Below are 23616 nucleotides of genomic sequence, written 5' to 3' on the forward strand. Positions count from 1 at the left end.
GACATAGAAAATCAATCAAACGATGACTTTAATTGTTTTATAGATACACAAATGTTGTCACTGTGGCTATTGTGTAATGGGTTTTTTGTTATATCATGACAATTAGTAACATTTAGTCACATATAAGAAATTAAACTGTGACCATAAAATGTTTATATACGTATGTTTTTCTTTTATTATAACTATAATTTATTTTTAATCACACCCTAAATTAAAATGTAACCATAAAATACTTATATTTAAAATGTTTATTTGTTTATCATGACCATTGTTTACATTTAATCACACTTAATAAATTAAACAATAACAGTAAATTGCTTATAGTCACATTAATTTATTTTAGCATGACTATTGCTACTTGTAGTTACACAAAAAAAATTATGACCATTAAATACTTATAATCACTGTTTTTTTCTTTTATCATTATTATTTTTATTTTTAGTCACATATTTATATTTTAAAATGAAAATATACAATACAATGTAATTGAAACAAATTTTTATTAATAATAATTCAAAATTCTTACATCAAAACAAATCCGAAATTATCAAAAACAAAAAAAGTATAAGCAAACATTAAACCTAAAAAAATAACTTTTATATTGTTTTCTTCATAACATTGCTCCTTAGCTTGCTTTATCCTCCTTAGCTTGCTTTATCTTGCTTTATTCCATGTAGTGTTGCATAACTTATCTTTTCCTTCTAATATTTTTTCATTTTATTCGCTTTAGCTCCTGTGTTCCCATAAGTGCTATATATATTATAAAAAATAGTGTCCAAAACCAATCAGGTCCTGCAATTAATGAAATGGACAGAAACTAAGAGTTTATCATGCAGTTGTTATTAAACTAAATAAGCTTCAATTAATAGAAAACACAAGCATGAGATTATTACAATAGTTTCATACCTTCTTAATCCATTGGGACCTTTGCAAAGAAGGACTTGTGGAGATAATCACGAACATCACCAAGTAATAAACTACTTTGTCAACCTAAAACCTGTGAAGTTTGAAGAGATCATGAGATGGGCAAATGTTTATCAAGGGATGTAGGCAACGTTTTCTATAATCAAAAGAAAAAACAGAAACCATGGCTTAGTATAACCAAAATAAAGGAAATACATGTCAAGCTAGAACCCAAAACCTAAATAACATCACTATTTCATTCAAGACCTTATCCATTTTCATCTAGCTCTAAATACCCCTTTTCAAACCATGCAGAACACATATCAAAGAGATTGTTAAAAATCATATATGATTCGTCGTAGTATTTATATGTTTTTTTCCTTAAACAAAGTTACCGGTTGTGGCTTCTCAACAGTCAACATCACCAACTCTTCATCTTAAATTCAATGGCTAAGTTCAATTTGAGATCAAAAGAATAACTTGCACCATCTATTCCAATTTCTGCATTTCACACAAAGCAAAACTTTAAATCAGACTTCAAATAAAATAATAACAATTTAATCAAAAACCTTTCTCTTTTAACCAGAACTTTGTTTGGAAAATATAATAACTTGAGAACTAGAGGTATATTGAGATTTCCTGCCCATTTAGCCATTAGATCAAAGAAAAAATGGTTTTCACTCAAATCGTGTATTTTAATAATACCTGAGAAGTTTTTTAAAAACAAAAGAATAAACAACATTTGAACAGAGCAACCGATCCCATGTCATGTTATGGAAGAAACAACAAAATATAAACCGTCACTATATATATATATATATATATATATATATATATATATATATATATATATATATATATATATATATTTTAATATTATTATTATTATTATTTGTTTACACACATAGCAATTATAAAGTAACCATAAACTACTAATAGTAATATCTTTTTAGTATTAGTATGACCATTGTTTACTTTTACACGTACATACAAACATAAACCGTCACTATAAAATAGTTATATACGTTTTTTTAATTAAACCATGATCATAAATTAGTTATAGTTACATGTTCTTTTTTCTTTTATTATTAGCATTGTTATTTTTTTAATACACATAAACAATTAAAATGTGACCAACAACTACTAACTGTCATGTTATTTTGTTTTACCATCGTGTTTACTTTGACACACAGAAAAACTTAAATCGTCACCATAAATTACTTATAGTCCAAAGTTTTCCCTTTAAACTGTGACCATAAATTATTTATAGTCACATTTTTTACCTTTTATTCTTAGTATTGTTTACTATTTGACACATATAAACAATTAAACTATGACCATAAACTACCAACAGTCACATATTTTTTGTTTTAGTATGAACATTGTTTACTTTTAGACACATGTAAAAACTTAAACAATCACCATAAAATACTATATTCGTATGTTTTTTCTATTAAATCATGACCATAAATTACTTACAGCCAAATATTTTTTTTCTTTTACCATTAGCATTGTTTATTTTTTTTTTCACATACCAATTAAATCGTGACCATCAACTACTAATAGTCTTACACACACACACACACACACACATATATATATATATATATATATATATATATGTATGTATGTATATGTATATTTATATATATATATATATATATATATATATATATATATATATATTTGTTTTAATATTACCATTGTTTACATTTCGACACACATATAAACTTAAACCATGAGCATAAAATATTTATAGTTACTAGTTTTGCTTCTTTTAGTGACTAATAAACACTACTCTTTGGTCACACAAAATAATTTATATGACCATATATATTAGCCTTTAGCCACATCAAATTCATGTGGCTAATTAAACTTTATAATTTAGACACATAAACAATTGCTTCAAATAACCATATATGTGTCTATCATGTCAAATAAAAAGAATCACAAAAATATTCCAAAAATCAAAGAAATATCATGGCAGTTGGTCACATTTAGCTACATTTTTCGATAATGGCTAGTAAATGTCACATTTTTTATTAGAGTGTCGCTAAAGGTTTTAAAATATTATACAATGGTCACATAAATCAATAAAAGGTGTATCTAAAGCTAGGCTAGAATTTTATTAATGACCTTTGGTCACTGAAACAAATGAAAGTGTGGCAGGTCTGTTTCAGGCAAAGTGTGACCGTAGGTGATTTTTGTACTAGTGTACTCAAAAATGGCTCACATACTCACAAAATGCTCTAGGGTTTCGTGGCTTAGGGTTTAGGGCTTGGAGGCTAGAAATAAAGCCATAAGGTGGGGATTAAGATGCCTAAATAGAGTGCAAATCCCGAAATTAGGGTTTCACTCTGGCAGACCTACTCGCATCGCCGAGTTGAGGGCTCTCAACTCGTGGAGTAGATTGCTTAAAACCCCGCGTCCAATCTCGTTCCTACTTGACGAGTCTGGGGCTTCCAACTCGTTGAGTAGCTCTATAAAAATGAATAAATTATAATTAAATGCGTACCAGGAATCAAGTGTTACAAGGACTTTCTTGTCAAATCGTGAATTAGGACTTTACTGTAAAAAATATAAATTTTAGGACTTTCTTTTCAAATCGTTAAAAATATTGGGACTTTAGTGTGTGTGACTATATATATATATATATATATATATATATATATATATATATATATATATATATATATATATATATATATATATATATATATATCTTTTTTGGCTAGACATTTAATGGTATGATAGTTTTTAAGCATAAAAGTTAGTGGAACCTGCTCTGGTCAGGTAGATCCTATTGAAATCCTAAACATTTGCTTCTTGTTAAATAGTTTCTTTTAATCTCAACAAACCGACATTGAAAAAAATGAAGATAATCAAGTAAGAAAGAAAAAATCAGGATTGTGTTGGCTTTTAGCAATCCTAAAAATGGAGAATTAATAAACCAGAAAAGATGAAATCGCCCTTCTTACCCTTCTCCACATTCATACCCTTTTGACTAGACGTGTGGTGTTTGTGTTTGTATAACCTGCTCCCTCTTTTCAGTTCAGGATTTGACGGCAAACCATGAAGAAAGTTTTACAAGTCTTCTCACTCTCTCTTTTGCATATGTTACCCATGATCGTGATTGTAGTAGGGTAAGAATGATGATGGTAAGAAAAATAATGGTGTTGCGACGAAAATCACAATTAAAAGTTTTTGGGCTACGAATTGGGTCTCACGAGGCTGATAAAATTATTTGTTTATAAGGAAACCAAGACTATACACCAAAGTCTCAATATTTTCAACGATTTAACAATAAAGTCCTAAACTTTATGTTTCTGACAGTAAAATTCTAGTTCATGATTTGACAAGAAAGTCTTAAACTTTATATTTTGACAGTAAAATCCTAATTACCGACTAACCGGCAAAAAATGGTAAAAGTATAAAAAACTATCGGTAGTTAGAACTTTATTGTAAATAAAATAAAGTTTAATAATTTCTTATCAAATTGTTGAAAATATAGAGACTTTAGTATATATATCCCAATTAAAATAAGGTTTCTTTTGGATAATACAATACTTTAGGCAATTAAATATAAAATAAATATGTATATTGTATTTAAATGTTTTAATTGAAAACAGTTAAAATTTTCATCCAAATCTAATTACTTTAATTAAACAAGTTAGACTTGTGACCTTTTTAATTAAATAGAGTTTGACAACTCAATCTAGTCTATTTTGGATTGGGTTGAAATTGGACTTTTGATCAATTTTATTTATGATTACTAAAATTATTCAATATTATTATTTATATTTTTTTAACATTCAAAAGACATATTTTTATGTTAGATATATTCATTTATTTATCTAATTATGTTATCAAAATAGAAATTAAAAAGGTTAACTAGAAGTATTTTCAATCGTCGATATCATACATAACTTTTATTATATTAACCATATTATTTTCTTCTAACTTTACCAAATAAAATATTATCACTTAACATTTTTCTCTAATCATTGACCACTATCACAACTTTTTTGATATTAACTAACTTATTTTTATCTTTATGAAATATATTATAAAGTTACCCATCTAATTTTTATTTTTTTAAACATAGTTAATATTTATAAAATTAAAAGGCATCTACCTATAACATTAAATGAAATCAATATATTATAATACACCAAAATTAAATTAAATACTACTACATATAAACTCTATATTTTGTTTTTATTTTATCGCATGATATTACGTATATAATTATAAAAATAATATGGTAAAAATATCATGACATTACGAATTTAATATTTAATATTAAAAATTAAAATTGAACAAGAAAATTTTCATACAAAACATAAAACTATACAAAGTATCTAACAAAAGAAAAATAATTAATATTATTAACTCAAAAATAACTCATTATAATTGAATCACTGAACCCCAAAAATATAAAGTTAAAAGTTAAAACTGTGTTAGACATAGACAATGTGCTATCACAAAAGTAAACTCTCATAACTCCTTTTTGATATTTTAGGATAGAGCTATGTGTTAAAGTTAGACACAAACTTAAACTTCTACAAGGTCACACACCACACATGGTCGACCACACATGAGACATAGTTGACCGTAAGGTTTCTAACAGATTTAACATTCTTTTCAAAGAAATTTGATTATTTTTCATAATAAAAACTTAGTTACGATTCCTTAAAGGCAATAAAGCATCTCATTAAAAATCCATTTAGACTTGGAGGAGTGGCCGGCAAAAGTGCTTGGCATATGTTCGGCAACTTCCGCGCACACCATCTCGTTATGGTGGCATGCCGAGGATTTTGGGGAACGGCATTTGAATGCCGATGAGAAAGGAGAGATAGAGAGCCAATGAGAGAGGAGAGAGAGAGAGATAAAGGGTTAAAGGTTATTTCTTTTCTTTTTTCTTTTTCTTTTGAATTTTTTTCTAAAAGAATCAAATTTGTGTCAGTCTTTCAAAATGACATGTTATTTATATTTTGTGACAAAAATGACATGACAATCGGTTTGTAACTTTAAAGTTGATGTGCCAACATGACATGGCACAGGATGAGATTTAGCTCGGCAAGCTCATGGCATGCATTGTATATACTGTCCCCTATTCGTGCCATGGCATGAAAAAAAATAGGTTTGTGACATTAGGTTGACGAGGAGAGATGAGAGATAATGTGCATGTGAGTATAATGTCCTTTTTTGTACTTTTATTTTTCAAACTTTACCAATTTGACAAACTTTTGAAAATGATATGTCATACATGTCTTTTAGCAAAAGTGACATGGTGGTGAGGTGATTGTTAAAAATCTGATGTAGGAGCGTAACATGTCATGCATCACTCCCTCCAACATTATAAAATTCAAATTATCATCAATAATATTTTTATTAAACTCTAATATTATGTAAAATAATATTTAATTCAAATAAAGGTTGTCAAGATCTCGATCATGATCATAAGATCTTAATATCCTACCTATGAAAATCACGTTGAATCGTAATAGGATTGCTTCATATGTAAGATTCCACATAGGATCATAGGATCAGGGACCGGGATCCGATTCGATCTGACCACTTTATGAAAATTGACAATTGTTAATTTGAATTTTTATAATTTTACCCATTTATTGATTAACCCGATCTTCTTACCCACCTGTCAAATCAAGAATAACCTTATTCAATACCTATTTTATGAACTGTAAACTGATTACTGATTGATAATGTTTTTTCCCCTTATCGATTATGGTTCTTATTAAGAACGGTAAATTGTAAAGTGATTGACATTTTGATGGGATCTTAGTATCCTGATCTCAATCTTATGATCCCGTTCTTGCAAACCCGAAAATGATCCTACGTAGGATCCGAATCTTAACAATCTTGATTCAAATATTATATAAAGAGTGAATGATATTCTAATGATGACGCTAGATCATTAAGAGGATTCATAATATCTAGATTATTGAATAGAATATCTTGAATATTATCCTTGCCTCGGTAGACAAGAATATATATATATATATATATATATATATATATATACACACACACACACACACACACAATGCCGTTTGGGCCGACTGATTACACTAAATAAAAAACTATACATGTGGGCTAATATACTAAATACAAATATACTAATATCATCACATAGTTTTATCTAGAGAAGATTGAAGGGAATTCAAACTGGAACGAAAATTCATGAATAAAATCGTAGGTAGTCCTTTGGTGAAGATATCACCATACTGATTGGGGGATGGAATGTAAAGTATGTGAATGTGGCCGAGAGAAACTTTGTCACAAACAAAGTGGATATCAATCTCAAAGTGCTTTGTTCTTTGATGTTGAGCTAGATTGGAAGACATATGGACCACTCTAACATTGTCAAAGTAGAAAATGCTCGCATTAGAAGTACGACAACGTAGCTCAAGTAAAATATTACAGATCCAAGATGTCTCTATAACGACGTTGGCAACATCGAGGGTACTCGCCTTTAGTAATGGACCGGGAGATAATACCTTGTTTTTTGGAGGACCATGAAATGAGGTTGTTCTTGAGAAAGACACAATATCCAGAGTTAGAGCGACGAGTGACTGGACATCCCCCCAGTCAGCATCAAAATAAGCAATTAAAGACTTGTTGGGGGGTGCATGTACCTAAAGTCCGTGATCTAAAGTACCATGCAAGTGTCGAAGAATCCTTTTAGTTCGTAGAGATGGACTACACAAGAATCATGCATGTACGTACAAATTTACTGGAAAAAAATGCAATGTTAGGTCTCATGAAGGTGAGATACTGGAGTGCTCTCAGAAGACTGCAGAAGAGGGTAGGATCTGAAACTGGAGAGCCGGTGGAGTCCAGTTTGTAATCTGGTTTGGTAGGAATGCAACAAGGATTACAGTTCATCATGTTGGCTCACTCAAGGATCTTCATTTCATACTTCTGTTGAGATAAGAATAGACATGCAGATGGGCGAACATCAAAGTACCCAAAAAATAGTTAAGTGGCCTAAGATCTGTCATGGCAAACTCATGGATGAGTTTGGTTGTGATCTGCTGAAGAATACCTATAGAAGATGTTGTAAGAATAATATCGTCGACATATAATAATAAATAGGTTCACACCTCAGCAGTGTACATGATTAATAGAGATGGATCTGTACGATTGTGTTGCTAACCAATCGTCAGGGCATGCGGAGAAAAATGGTGGTACTAGGCTCTATAGGCCTACTTCAGGCCATATAACGATTGCTAAAGATCACATACTTGATCTGGAAACTGAGTGTCTTGAAATCCAAGCAGCTAATGCATATAGATGATCTCTTGTAAGTGATTATTAAATAAACATAGTCTTCACATCAAGCTGGTGAATTGGCCAATGTCTCGAAATCATAATGCTGAGAATAGTGCATATGGTATTTGGTTTAACAGCCAAACTAAATGTATCATCGCAGTCGATACCATATTGTTGACTGCCTCTGTTTGCTGTAAGTTTGGCCTTGTAGCGAGAGAGTGCCATCTGCATTAAACTTATGGCAGAAAAACCATATAGATCTGATAATCTTTACCCTTGTGGATCACAGAACAAGGGTCCAAGTCACATTCAAGATAAGTTCACTATACTCTTTGCGCATGTCCTGGTGCTAGTCAGGCCCTCAATAGCCTGTAGGTACGACCATAGGATATAGGAAAAGGTGGAGACATGAAGATTGAGTTAACGAATAGGTTTGGCTAACCCACTTTTTAGACGAGTGTTCTTGTAATCAAAGGGAGGGGTGATGGAGTGGGTTGGTGGATGTTAAGGAGGAGGAAGAAGAGGGGGTCCCGTAAAGGATGGTTTTGAAGGCGTAGAAGTAGTGGGGAAGTGAGATGAGGATGGATTTGGTGCAGATGAATCCATAACTGTATGGGTTGGGTCAGGTGAATGATGAGTAAGAGGTGAGGAAGTATAAAATCGAAATGGTGAAGGTGTATCTAGTATGTCATCGACAATATCATATGGTGGAGCATCATTTGGGGTGACAACTTGGAAGGGAAATGTGTCTTCATGAAAAATAACATGACGAGAAAATATGATCTTGTGGGTTTAAAGATCAAGACATTGCTAGTCGTGATGATGGTTCGGGTACCCAAAAAACGCATAGTGATAATCGTGGTTCAAGCTTGTTAGAGGTGGTGAGTTGAGGGAAACAAAGGCACTCGAATATGCAAAGGTGTGTATATGTGGGGCGAGTTTGAAATAGTCGAAAATGGGGAGTTTTGTTTTTAATAGATGTAGATGGTAGGATGTTTAGGAGATATGTAGCCATGTGAAGGGCTTCAACCCGATAGGTGTGACATCCCCCACTTTTCCTAACCAATTAAAACTTTTTCTTTGCGTTTTAAAATAATTAGTTGTCTATGTTACAAAAGATCTCAGTTTAATAAAGCATTTTGAGATAACAAATATTGTTTCATAATAATAAAATACCAAGGATGTCGTAATTAATATCCAACATAGATTACAACGTAAATACCTAAAGGTCCTGAAAACAATTATAGAATCATCTCTTATTTCACTTGGCATCCTAATTAGCTTCCCACAACCATAGTTCCGCTACCTTTGATCCATATAAACTGAGTGGGTTGCGTTTGGGAAAACCTAGTGAGATACATAAGGTTTTCAACCCATAATAATTTAATGATATTAAACTATATTAATAATCCTACAAAACAAATATTTCCAAACAAAATAGATATATAAATCCAACGTATATATCTATAAGAAACTCTACACATACATACCTAGTCCAAACGAGTCTTAAAAATCATAGTTCAATAATTATCTGTAAGAATCACTTTACCTGATGTATCGTTTGAGTAACTGTTTGACTACACAACTAAGGGAGTCCTTGGACAGTGTAAGTAATTTAAAGGTTACCAATGTTCAGAGTATTTGATAAATATGGTATCTCATTTTATCTATATTTGTGGGTTATAAGTCCACACTAGTGACGTAATTCACAAGACCGTCTAGAATAATCAAGTGTTGCCATCTTACTCTAGTAGATGAATCAGACATACCTACCATTAGTTCGAATCAGACACGCCATTTATGGTTGTCTAAAAAGAAGATGACTATTACATTCCGCTTTAATCTTACATGTTACCCAACTATGACACTATTTGATTATTCAACTTACTTCGAACTAAAACATCATTTATAAGTCTTAATTTATAATTAAACAAGACTATAATAAAAGAAATCGACTTCAAATAAAATTTGCTGATCATATGATACTATTATAACTTAGTACATAAAATCAACACAAAAACATAGATAGTAAACGGTTAATATATATAATTAATATTTTGAGCAATAAATACTTTTATTATAATTATGCCCTTGAAAGTAACTACGTACTCACCTTTTTAAAGGTGAAAGACTTTTGGTTAAGTCTACGCTCCGATTAAAACTTTATAATTTTCTTTAAAAAGATCAAGATATATATGTTACTACATTTTAGTCATCATTTATAGTATTCTTGATTATAATTAAAGTTTCTCAGATTTATCAATAATCACAAAAGAATAATGAGTTATAGCTAATGAGGAACAACCATGTAAGATCGTATCAAAGGTAGGATCCGTTTGGCATATAGAGTACACTGTTTGAAAAATCATCTTTAAACACCTCACGGAACTAGCCTACACTTCACTCCCGTAAGTAGATCGATCAGTATACCGACAGATATTACTGATAAATCTTATTTATAAGTTCATAATAATGATTATAAATATAAATATAAGTTATACTCAAAGTACGGTAAGCATAACACAACTTACAGGTTATTTAACGAAAAACCGGAAATTACACGGGCAGAACTTTGAAACCGGAAGCTCTATTTATCCGGGCTCTATAAAGCTTCACTAATAACACATAAGAACTAGTAAAATAGGTCCTCGAGAGTTTGGAAGAATTTTAGAAGTGATTTTTGGTGAAATGAGATAAAAAAACACAACTATTTATTGCATTTCTCAGGGGGCGCGTCGTGCCCTGTACACGTGTCATCATCTGATTGAAAGGCATGGGGAAGAAGGGTGCAATCTGGTCGTGCCATGTGTTAGCCATCCACGGTGCCATGTGTCAAAATCTCGTCGGTTCACATTTATAAATTTTCTAAAAATCGTAACGTTCGTATACGAGCTCCGTTTTCCATTTTCTTTATATCCCCTCCTTCATATCGACGATTACTACAAGTTTAATTTAGACTTCATAAGCTAATTCATACTTTATTTTTCGTTTTATTATTTGAGAAGGCTTACACGATAAATGATGTTGTGAAAAGCATAACTTCCTACGAGCTCCTTTTTCGACATTCATTATATCTCCACTTTCATATCGAAGAGTACTACAACTTTCATTTAGATTGATTTGTCCAACAAGAAATTCATTTTCGATTTGATTTTTATGACACATAGTTGTATCGTGTCGAACACAAAACTTTAAAAACATCATCACTTTCTTATACGAAGTCAGATTGTGGTGTTCTTTATATCGACGCTTTCGTATTCACCACTAGTACGACTTTCGTTTAGATGATTTATTCTAGATACGCTTTTATTTTTTATTTTTTATTTTTATATTTAGCTTTTTGTTATATTTGTAACCATAATTTTATACAAATATTATATCATTATTATATTTATTTGTATAACATATATAGAATGTCATATACAAATTTGTAAACAGATAACATGTAAGAATATTTCTTATTTGTTTATTTATAATAAAATTTTACATTAATTAGTTAATGTACATGAGGACGATTTTTCTAACGAAAAGTGTGGGGGCTACAATTATCACGTACTAAGGATGATTCCTTTTGGAATCATGCAACAACAAACACTTGGGATAACGACTTTTCATGTCACTTTCTATTTTCTAAGTAAGGTTTAGCCCAACAATATCTTTGCAACGCACAAGTACCAAATCGATCTTCTTGTGCCGCAATATTTTCCTTTTTCGATCTACAATCGGTTCTTCCTCCTCAACCAACCTCTTGCTCTCATCAATCCTTAATTCCAAAAGTGGAATCACATCAGGTTCTTCTCTCAATCACTTCCTCAAATAACAAACATGAAAGGTGTTATGAAGAACCTTTAGTTCATTTGGTAACTCAAGCTTGTATGCTTGCTTCCCTATCTTCTAAAGTACTTTGAACGGTCAAATGAAACGAGGACTTAACTTCCCACATTTTCCAAATCTTATAAGTCCCATATGTGGAGAGACTTTAAGTAACACCTTATCATCGACCTCAAAAGTTACAAGTCGTTGCTACTTAGTTGCATAACTCTTATGATGATTTGAGCAGATATCATTCTTTCTCAAATAATTTTCACTGACTTTCAGTTTATCAACGGTTTGTTGAACGATTTCAAGACACACAAAGTGTTTTTCTACAGCTTTTGACCAATAAGATGGTGTATGGAACTTTCTCCCGTACAATGCTTCATAAGGAGGCATCTTGATGTTTGAGTGATCATAAATGTTGTAGGTGAATTCTAATAGTGCTAGGTGATCATCCCAATTACCATCGAATTCCAAAGTGCATGCTCACAACATATCTTCTAATTTCTGGATATTTCTTTCACTATATATGTTCGTTTGTGGATGATAAGAAGTACTTAAGCATAGCTTTGTAACCATTTTTTCATGCATACTTTTCCAGAATTTAGAAGTGAATCGAATATACATGTCTAATACAATCGAAAAGGGAACACCATGAATCTTGACAATTTATTTTACGTAGGTTTTTGCCAACTTTTCTGTATACCAGGTCTCTCATGCGGCGAAGCAGTGTGCACTTTTCGTCAACCAGTCTACTATAACCCGGATCATATCGTGGCCTTTTCTTGTCTTTGGAAACTTGGTTATGAAGTCCATGGTAATTTCATCCCACCTACCTATATGTATTGGTGAAGGTTCCAATTCCCCATATGGCTTCTGATGTTGTGCTTTCACTCTCGAACAAGTTACACATTCAACCCTGTAAGTTGTCGCATCGGCCTTCATTGTTAGCCACCAGTAACAGATTTTAAGGTCAAAATACATCTTACTGCTTCCCAGGTGTATGTAATACATCACTTTATGAGACTCTTCCATGAGAAGATCTCATATTTTGCCCATCTTTGGCACCCAAATATGATTTTTGAATACCTTTATCCCTTACATGTTAATTTCGAACACTAACGTCTGCCCATCCGTTCTTCTTTCTTCGCATATTTTGCCTTGAGGTGATGGTTGGAACTACTCAAAGACTATGATTGTGAAATACATTACCAACCCAGTAAAGCAAATGTCATAGCTGATGCATTGAGGAGAAAAGTGAATTCGGTATGGAAAAAAGCAAGATCGTTGAAGATTGTGGTGATTTCAACGATTATAGGGAAGATCAAAGAAGTTCAGAATACATGATCTTTTGAGTAAAGAGATATTGAAGGCTTTTATGATCTGTAAATATCTTGCACTTAGTTCCACAAAGATAGTGCCTCCAGGCCATTAAGACAAAAACCACCGCCGTAAGCTCTAGAACGTGTGTTGGATAGTTTTGTTCTTCAACCTTTAATTTCCTTGAGGAATAAGACGCCGTTTTCTCTCTTTGGGTAAGAACACATCCTAATCCAAATCCAAAAGAATCAATGAATATTGCAAAGTCATCAGTTCCTTCCGGTAGGACGAGGATTGGTGTTTCACACAATCTCTTCTTCAGTTCACCTAAGGCTACTCTTTACTTCTTACTCCAAGTGTAGGTAATCCCTTTTCGAGTCAAGGTTGTCAGTGGATAAATAATAGAAGAGAAGTATTTGATGAACCTTTGGTAGTAACCAACTAATCCCGAAAAACTATGAAATTTCAACGGACTCTTTAGTGTTTCCCATATCATAACAACCTCGGTCTTTGCTAGATTGACCATTATACCCTTCTGGCTAACCACATAACCCAAGAATTGTATTTCTCGATTTCAGAAGTCACGCTAGGAGAACCTTGAATAAATTTTATCGTTTTTCAGTATTTCTAATACTTCTTGAAGGTGTTTACCACGATCTTGATCATTCTTTGAGTAAATCAAAATGTCATCAGTGAACACTATTACTGATTTATCGAGAAAAGGTTTACAAACTCGATGCATCAGATCCATGAATGTTACTGGATAGTTTGTTAGGACAAATGGAATACCAAGGAATTCATAGTGTCGATACCTTTTTCTAAAGGCTATCTTTTTTACATGTTGTTCTCTTACTTTCAACCAATGATAGCCTGACCAGAGCTTGATCTTGGAAAAGAAAGTTGTTCCATGCAATTGATCGAACAAGTCATCTATTTTTGGTAGTGGGTATTGACTCTTTATTGTAGCTTTGTTTAGCTTGCGGTAATCAATACACATTCTAATCACATTGTCTTTCTTCTTTACAAACAATATTAGAGCTCCCTAGGGTGATGTACTAGGTCTGATGAAACCTTTGTCCAATAATTCATAGATCTGTATCATCAACTCTTTCATATCTGTAGGTGCTAAACTGTAAAAAAATTGCAATCGACATTGTGCATGGCATTAAGTCAATTCTAAACTCTACATGTCTCTCTGGTGGTAATTTGGGAAGATGATTTAGAAATACTTCCGGAAAATCACACATCACTGGTATTTCAGTCGTTGCCTTCTTCTCATTCTACGCATCCATCACATATGCCAAGAATGTTGTACATCCTTTGTTAAGACATCTTTTGGTTTTTATCAATGTAATGATTCCAGACTTCACTCTACTCTTATCACCAAATACAATGAATAGTTCTCTTCCAGGAGGATTGATGTGCGCCATCTTCCTTCCACATACGATGTATACAAGATTTTCTCCTAACCAGTCCATGCCCAAGATGACATTGAACTCGTTTAACTCAAAGGGCAACAGTTCTTTGTGTAATTTGTTTCTGTTTAAGTCGATGGTTATATTTTCCAACTTTTTACTAACAGATACATTCATACCACAAGCTACTTCTACCATTACTTGGTAATTTAGTCTATGTGGTGATAATTTAAGTTTTGCACCAAATTCATGCGAAATAAAGGAGTTATCTACTCTTGAATCAAATAAAATCTTGGTAGGTAATCGATTAACTAGGAATGCACCTGAAGCAATGTCAGTCTCCTCTTTGGCTTCATTGAAGGTCATTTAGTAGCTTTCACCCTTGGGTTTTGTTGGTAGGATCTTCGGGGTTAGTTGCTCAACTTTCATGTGCCCATGTTCTCTGAAATTATAGCAAACTTTTCCTTTTATCGGGTCGTCTGAAGAAACATGCCATAGCTTCTTGCACTTGTAGCAGGCGACACATCCGCCAAAATGCTTCTTCTTGCACTAGTCACACCACTTTACTTCTTGGTTGCTCCCATATTTGTTGTTGTTGGCGTTTAACTTTGAGAACTTCTTCTTCTTCTTCTTCTTCTTCTTCTTCTTGTTTCCTGAGGAACCATCAAATTTTCTCTCCTCTCAAACTTAAGCTCCGTCGGTGGACCTTGATCAAGTTTTCAAAAGACTTGGCAACCCGTATGGTTGCCTCAAGAGTAGGTGGCTGATGTACTGGCACAAAGTACACCCATAGTAGTCCCTTCGCAAACATATTGATCTTTGCTAGTTCATCGGGAACAATGTGCTAGGTGAACTACATCTTTTGTGTGAAAGAATTGGTATACTCATCAATCGGCATGTTGCCCTTTTTTAATGTCAGGAATTAGTTCTCTAGCTCCAACATTTTTGAGTTGAGCAGAACTTGCACTTGAACTACACCAGGAATTCTTCCCATGCTAGTTTTGGTGGCTTGTTAAGGCTAATTGTCTTTCCTAATGTGTTCCACCAACGAACCAATGGATAAAATCCATCAGTGGTATCAGAGCCTTGATTGGTTTCTGTTGTATGTGATGTAATTGTCGTATTTTTGCTGAAAATCGTTTTTTATGCCTCTGCCCGACTCAACTCGGCGAGTCAGTATCTGGACTCGGCGAGTCCAGGACTTACTCGGCGAGTCTGGGAGTCAGACAGAGTATGTTTCAGGATTTACTTGCTGTTTTGTTGTAGGATTGATACCAAAATCGTTTTTTGATAATAAAATCCGAATTTTATTGTATGCAAATGATTATCCTTACCAAAACAAAAGATAAATTCAAATCTTTTGAATAATAGTTTCTTTATATGATAAATATGGATTATTTTAATTATTTGGTAATTATATTGTGACTAAAATTTGATTAGGTCAAATATAGATAATCATAAAATAAATTGTTTAATTTATATTATTAGTTATTTGATCCCTCGTGTTTTGAAAAGTTCAAAACTTGTCCTCAAGTTTTGAAATTTAAATTTTATGATTAAAAGTTTAATTTTGAATGATTTAAATTTCAAACCCTTAGAATTTTACAAGTTTAAAATTCAACCCTATACTATTATATTATTATAAGATTAATTAATATATATGTATAACAATAAGCTAGTCTTATCGCTAGTAGGCCTCATTCACGAAGCCAGTCTATAAGGTGGGTATAAGGTTGATGTCTATAAAATGGCGCTTAATGGGTGTACACTCACACCCACCGCTTGCTTGACTGGCGGAGGGTCGTTAGCCGAACGAATAGGATAGGGCACTTAAATCCTCATTATAAGTATAACGAATTTACAAAGTAACTATAATGTTTTTCAAATTCCCAATCTTAGTTACCTTAGGGTAAAATGTGAAAATGATGCTAATCCATGGAATTACACTTTGCACCCTTGTCAATCATTAGTGGAGCGTGTGTGGTTAACCGGCACACTAATTTGGGATTGACATTGGTGGCGATGGGTGGCTCGATGTTTATCATAGATCAACGGAGCATGTGTGGTTTACCAGCACATTGATTAAGTGATAGAGACATTGGGTGCACCATGTTGATTCGCATGGTTATTAACGACTTGTTTGCGATCCTCGGTATCCCAGTCGCAAATTTGAAGTGCATATCGAGATTTAAACATGCCATTGAAAAGTTCAATGAATATCAAAGATCTAGGAGTTTTCAAATACATTTAAAACTTAATTTCCTTTCGTTTTTCATGGTGGAAATTAGTGAATCTTCATTCACTTACCTTCAATATTATTTGCATTTAGATTACGACATCCCTTTTCTAAGTTGTAAATAATGTTGTTGGATCCTATCCCTAATTATTCATTTTGGTGTTTAATTAGGGATTCTTTCTAATCAGACTTGTCTTTTTCTATTTTCAGATGTCGAACGCAAACAACAACACTCCTGCAGCTACTGGTGGATTCTCACTCATGAATTTGTGTGGGAAAATGATCTTTAATGGAAACAACTTCAACGAGTAGATCCGAAACATCCGAATGATAACTCGATACGAGGACAAAGAGTATGTCCTCGACGAGAAGCTTGAAAAGATCAATCCAGAAACTGCCACTGCTGAAGAAATCGCTGCCTTTGAGGCTCATGAACGTGATGCAATGAAGATTCATTGCATCATGCTCATGACTATGAACGCAGAACTCCAGAAGTCCTATGAGGACATGTAACGCCCGTAGATCAGGGCTAGTCAATTTAGAGACGATAGGCGTCAAAAATGAATTTTTGATGAAAGATTATTTAGAATGAATAATCTTAACTAAGTTGTAGTATATGTTACAAGGATTTTGTACATATAAAGAACGCCGAAATCCGAGTTATAACGAAGAAGTTATGACGTGTCGAAGTTTCGCGACAGAACCGGCACGACACAGCGCGACGTAAAAAGTGAATATACGTTAGAGCGATATTTAGCCTTAGCAATCTAAATGAAAGTCGTAGAATACGTTAAACCGTGAGCGTGCATAAAAAGAGCGTCCAAATCTGACTTCGTATGAGGAAGTTATGATTTTTCTAAGTTTCGACTTAGCGGTATGCAACCCGAATGCTCGATTTGAGACCGAGTGGTTTTTAGCCAAAACAATCTAAATGAGAATTGAAGATCTCATTAATTGTAGTAAAACGATAAAAAGATAGGCGAAAATGGACGTCGGATGAAGAAGCTATGATTTTATAACGGAGTTTTCCTGTCCCGGCCTACTAAAAATAAATAATAAAAATAAAGTCAAAATTAGCCGACGAAGTCTAAACGAAAGTTGTAGATCGTAGTCTCACCTACGCGTGGATATAAAGAGTGTCAAAAACGGAGTTCGTATGAGGAAGATATGAATTTTTGAAGTTTATTAAATATTTTCGAAATTTAATTGCAATATATATTGGCCGATATTATCCATGGGGGGAGTCAGCGACCTTATCGTCGTTACGCCCCGCGTAAATCGGCCTTCCAGACCCTATAAAAGGGAGTCGAGTGCAGCCGATTCAATTGCTCATTTCTCTTCTTCCTCTTGCGTTTTTGCATCGTTTTTCGTGCAAGAATTATCCCGAAGCCCCGGTATCATTCCCGAGCCCCGAAGCAAGTCCCGAGGCCCCGAAGATCTCGAGAAGTGCGATTCCCGAGCCGAAGCTCTGCCCGCGAGAAGTTCGATTTTTGTGAAGATCTTCCAGATCTACCGAAGAATACTACTTCTACAAGTCGTAGTGCTGTCCGATCATCTTCTGATCAAGTGAGTGTATACTACCTTTCATAAACACGATAATAATACAAGTATGGGTTGAGTGTATTAAGTATATTGTTGTTTATATGTGTGAGCGTGTAGTTACTTTCTTCTAACACACAAATATGAAGTATTTGCTATGAAATACGTGCTATGTGTTTATATGTTATTTGTCTATTTGAGATGGGCATGGAAATTGGAGTTTTATACAGGTGTTAAATGATTTAAACTGTGTAAGTATTTATATCTACAAAATTGTTGGGTAGAACATAGGTAGATGGAATAGTTGGTGACTATGGATTTAGCGCCTATTGTATAAACTTGGCGACGATGTGACTTCGTGCCTATTTGATGAACCTTGGCGACTATGGAGTTAGCGCCTATTGTTGAGTAAACCTTGGCGACTATGGAGTTAGCGCTTTTTGAGTAAACCTTGGTGACTATGGATTTAGCGCCTATTGTTAAGTGAACCTTGGTGACTATGGAGTTAGCGCCTATTGTTGAGTAAACCTTGGCGACTATGGAGTTAGCGTTTGTTGAGTAAACCTTGGTGACTATGGAGTTAGCGCTTGTTGAGTAAACCTTGGCGACTATGGAGTTAGCGCTTTTCAAGTGAACCTTGGTGACTATGGAGTTAGCGCCTGATAGCTATGGATTTAGTACTTGATAAATAAACTTTGGCAGCAATGGAATTCGTGCCAATTCCTTATGAATAAATGAATGAAGGATAGTTGGTTCTTAGGGTAAAACCTTAAGAAGATAATGGGGATGGGTAATTGGGTTGATTGTTTGTTGATTAAATATAATAATTATATTATTGTGGGTTGAAAACCCTATATGCTCACCAGGCTCCCAAGCCTGAACCACTCAGTTTTCTTTTCATTACAGGTAATGGCACAAGGGTATAAGTTGGTGGACTTGACGAGAGATTTTGGGATTATAGATCAGTAGTTATAAATAACTATTGTAAGATCTATTTTATATTGTTTATTCTTTTGGTCTGTAACGAACATGACATCCCGAGGTTTTATTATTTAATGAAAATACATTCTTTTCGAGAAATGTTTTGATAAATGGTTATCATATTTTATTTTGGGAACAAATTTCGCAACCGTTTTCTTTAAACGATCACTCTGATTTATAAAACAAAGCGTAAAGAAATCGGTCTTTTTTGGCCGTGAAATTGGGGATGTCATAGGATATGTATCCATACGAGATGCATCAAGATTTAATTAATAGGTATCACCAAAGCGCGAGGCAAGAGCGCTATGAGATCATCACTAACATGATCACCGCTAAGATAGAGAACGGAGAATCCTTGACCTCGCATCTGCAGAAGATGCAGAGGTATGTTGATCATCTTCTAAAGTTGAATGTTAACTTTGATGAAGATTTGGCTATCGAAATCATTATCTACTCCTTGCCTCCATGCTACAACCAGTTCAGAATGACCTACCACATGAACAAAGAGGAGGTCACCTTGATCAAGCTTCAAGGTTTGTTGAGAACTGTTGAGTGCAACCTAAAAGATAAATCTATTGCATCAAATCCTACTAATTTGGAACCTGTGTTGGCGATAGGGCAAGGAAGAAGTAAGAAGAGGAAGGCTCCATCTAAGATCCACCAAAAGGGAAAGTCCCAAGATGGTTCCTCTTCTAGCGGAACCAAAGCAGGTCCTGCTAAACCTTCCTTTGAGCCCAAGCAAGCTGAGTGTTTTTATTGCCACAAGAAGGGCCAATGGAACCGGAGCTGCCCTAAATATTTGCAGGACATTATAGATGGGAAGATAAAGCCCACCTATGCAGGTATGTATTCTATTAAATCTAACAAATGAACACTTGATACTTCATGGGCTCTTGATACAGGATGTGGTTTCCACATTTGTTCTGATTTGCAGGGCCTAAGAAGAAGGAGGGAGGTGGAACATGGGAAGATAAACTTGATTATGGGAAATAGAAGATCATCACCTGTGACCAAAGTCGGATTTTATTCTTTAGTGTTGAGTAATGGGTTAGGATTAGATTTAAATAATTGTTGCTATTCGCCAGATATGGCAAGAAACATCATTTCTTTTCATGGATTATATAGACAAGGTTTTAGATACTCATTTGATAATAGTAATGGTTCTATTAATGTGTATTTGAATGGTGTTTTTTATTTCAATGCATTTCCTTGTAATGGAATATATGAATCCGTGTTGGTTGTAGACAATTTAGGAAATGATGTGTTGAATGTTGATTTGTCTAATAGTTTTGACAAAGCATGCTTGTGGCATTGTTGCCTTGGACATGTGAGCAAGAAACACATAGCCCAACTCCAAAAGGATGGAGTGTTGGAGTCATTCGACCGTAGGGACGATGACGTGTGTGAATCTTGTTTGCTTGGGAAGATGACCAAGTCACCCTTTACTGGCACTTGTGATAGAGGTGAGGGTCTATTGGATCTCATACACACCGATGTGTGTGGGCCCTTTAGATCCACCACAAGGGATGCTTGTCGCTTCTACGTGACTTTTACGGATGATTATAGCAGATATGGATATATCTACTTAATCAAGCAAAAGTCAGAAACTTTTGAAAGGTTCAAAGAGTTTAAGAATGAAATGGAAAATCAGCCGGGCAGGAAAATCAAGATGCTTCGGTCAGACCGAGGAGGAGAGTACCTAAGTCTTGAGTTTCATGACTATCTAAATGAATGCGGAATCATTTCGCAATTGACGCCTCCGAGAACGCCACAATTGAATGGTGTGGCCGAGAGATATAATCGAACCTTGTTGGACATGGTTTGTTCTATGATGAGTCGGGCTTCATTACCAATAGCTTTATGGGGGTATGCCTTAGAGACGGCTTCCCATATCCTTAATTTAGTTCCCACCAAGAAAGTTTCCAAAACACCTCACGAGATGTGGACAGGGAAAGCTCCCTCATTGGCACATATCAAGGTTTGGGGTTGCGAGGCTTTCGTAAGACGAAAGACTCACGACAAGCTCGAACCTCGTAGTGAGAAGTGTTAATTCATCATCTATCCACATAAGTCTTTTGGCTATCTCTTCTACAGACCGAGTGACAATGTAGTCTTCGTTGCAAGGAGAGGGGTTTTCCGAGAAAGAGAACTCATAAGACAAGAGGACAGTGGGAGGCAAATTAATCTTGAAGAGATTCAAGAACAAAGCGACGAAGGAACTTCTAATACTGGCGCACTCAACCTGCGGAGGAAACTCCTGTTGAACCTGTTGACGAATCCTTACCTCTTAGGCGTTCCAGTAGGGCTAGTGTTCCACCCCATCTGTATGGATTCCATATTACTACTGAAGGGGATACATTTATTAGTGATAGTACACTAGTAAACTTAGACGAACCTAGCAGCTACAAGGAAGCCATGGCAGGCCCTGAGTCTGCTAAATGGAAGGAGGCAATGGACAGCGAGATTCAGTCCATGTACGACAACCAAGTTTGGAATTTGGTTGATAATGTGTCGGGTCGTAAGATAGTTGGGTGCAAATGGATCTTTAATAGGAATACATACATGGATGAGAATGTGCACACTTATAAAGCACGATTGGTTGCGAAGGGCTTTACTCAAACTCCAGGAGTTGACTATGATGAGACCTTCTCACCAGTTGCTAAGATAAAGTCTATTAGGGTAATGCTCACAATAGCTGCGTTTCTTGATTATGAAATATGGCAGATGGACGTGAAAACCGCTTTTCTTAATGGAAAGTTGGCTTAGGATGTTTACATGAATCATCCAGAGTGTTTTGTCGATACGAAGCATCCAAGTAGAGTGTGTAAGCTTGAGAAATCCATTTATGGATTAAAGGAAGCGTCTCGCAGATGGAATCTTTGTTTTGACGAGAAGGTTAAAGAGTTTGGCTTTCTGCAAAGTGAAGATGAGTCATGTGTGTATGTCAAGGACAGTGGGAGTATAGTAAGTTTCCTCGTATTGTATGTCGATACATACTACTCATAAGAAACGACGTCCCGACCTTGCACGAAGTAAAGTCCTGGCTTGGGATGTGTTTCGCAATGAAGGACTTTGTAGAGGCTGCATATATTCTGGGAATAAGGATAGTAAGAAACAGAAGTAAAAGAATGATAGGACTCAGTCAGGATACATACTTGGATAAAGTACTAAAGCGTTTTAGTATGGAAAATTCTAAGAAAGGGGAGTTGCCAATCCAAAGCAATACCAAGTTAAGTAAGACTCAATGCCCGAGTATAGAGGCAGAAATAGCTTATATGAGCCGAGTACCTTACTCTTCCACAGTTGGCTCTATCATGTACGCTATGACTTGTACTCGCCCTGATGTGGTCTTCGCTTTAAGCATGGTCAGCAGATATCAAGGGAACCCTGGTAGAGCGCATTGGATTGTTGTCAAGAATATTATTAAGTACCTTTAGAGGACCAAGGAATGGTTTCCAGACGGATCAGGATAATTACCGTTCGCAGTCAGGCTGGGTCTTTACCCTTAACGGAGGAGCAGTGACTTGGAAAAGTTCCAAGCAGGAGACTGTGGCTGATTCAACATGTGAATCAGAGTACATTGCAGCAAGTGAAGCGTCGAAAGAGGCAATATGGTTGAAGAGCTTCATTGGAGACCTTGGAGTTGTGCCATCCATAAAGGAGCCCATGGAGATTTTTTGTGATAATGAAGGAGCAGTTACCTTAACCAAGGAACCAAAGGATCACGGCAGATCCAGACATATCGACAGAAAATATCATTTCATTAGACATCGGGTAGAAGAGGGACTCCTCATAGTGAAGAGGGTATCGTCAGAAGATAACCCAGCAGATCCCCTTACGAAGGGACTGAGCAGGGTTAAGCACTTGCAGCACACTAGTAGCATTGGGATGAAGGACGATATAAGTTTAGATTAGATAGGAAACGTGTAATGGATAAATTTGTACTTGACATTTGATGAATAAATAATGGTGTGTTATTTATCAGTAAAGATACTATCTTGTGTTGATTATTTATCTGTTGTTTCAATTTTGCATATTTTGAATTCCGGAATAATAAGATTATTCGAGCAGTCCACTGTCATGAATTTGTTTGTAGATTGTCTAAAAGGT

The 23616-nt window shown here is 34.6% G+C and overlaps 1 long non-coding RNA gene across 1 annotated transcript; it reads right to left on the reverse strand.

Annotated features, from left to right (window-relative positions):
• Window positions 1-483: 483 nt before the first annotated feature.
• Window positions 484-1288, reverse strand: LOC145068222 (uncharacterized). Its single transcript, XR_013688940.1, has 2 exons — window positions 907-1288; window positions 484-792 (listed from the first exon to the last, which is right to left on the reverse strand). It is a non-coding gene; the product is annotated as an uncharacterized LOC145068222 (long non-coding RNA).
• Between the last annotated feature and the right edge of the window lie 22328 nt (window positions 1289-23616).

The sequence above is a fragment of the Lactuca serriola genome, chromosome 1 (genome assembly GCF_051521515.1).
Source record: "Lactuca serriola cultivar US96UC23 chromosome 1, Lser_US96UC23_V15, whole genome shotgun sequence".
In the NCBI taxonomy this organism is placed as follows: domain Eukaryota; kingdom Viridiplantae; phylum Streptophyta; class Magnoliopsida; order Asterales; family Asteraceae; genus Lactuca; species Lactuca serriola.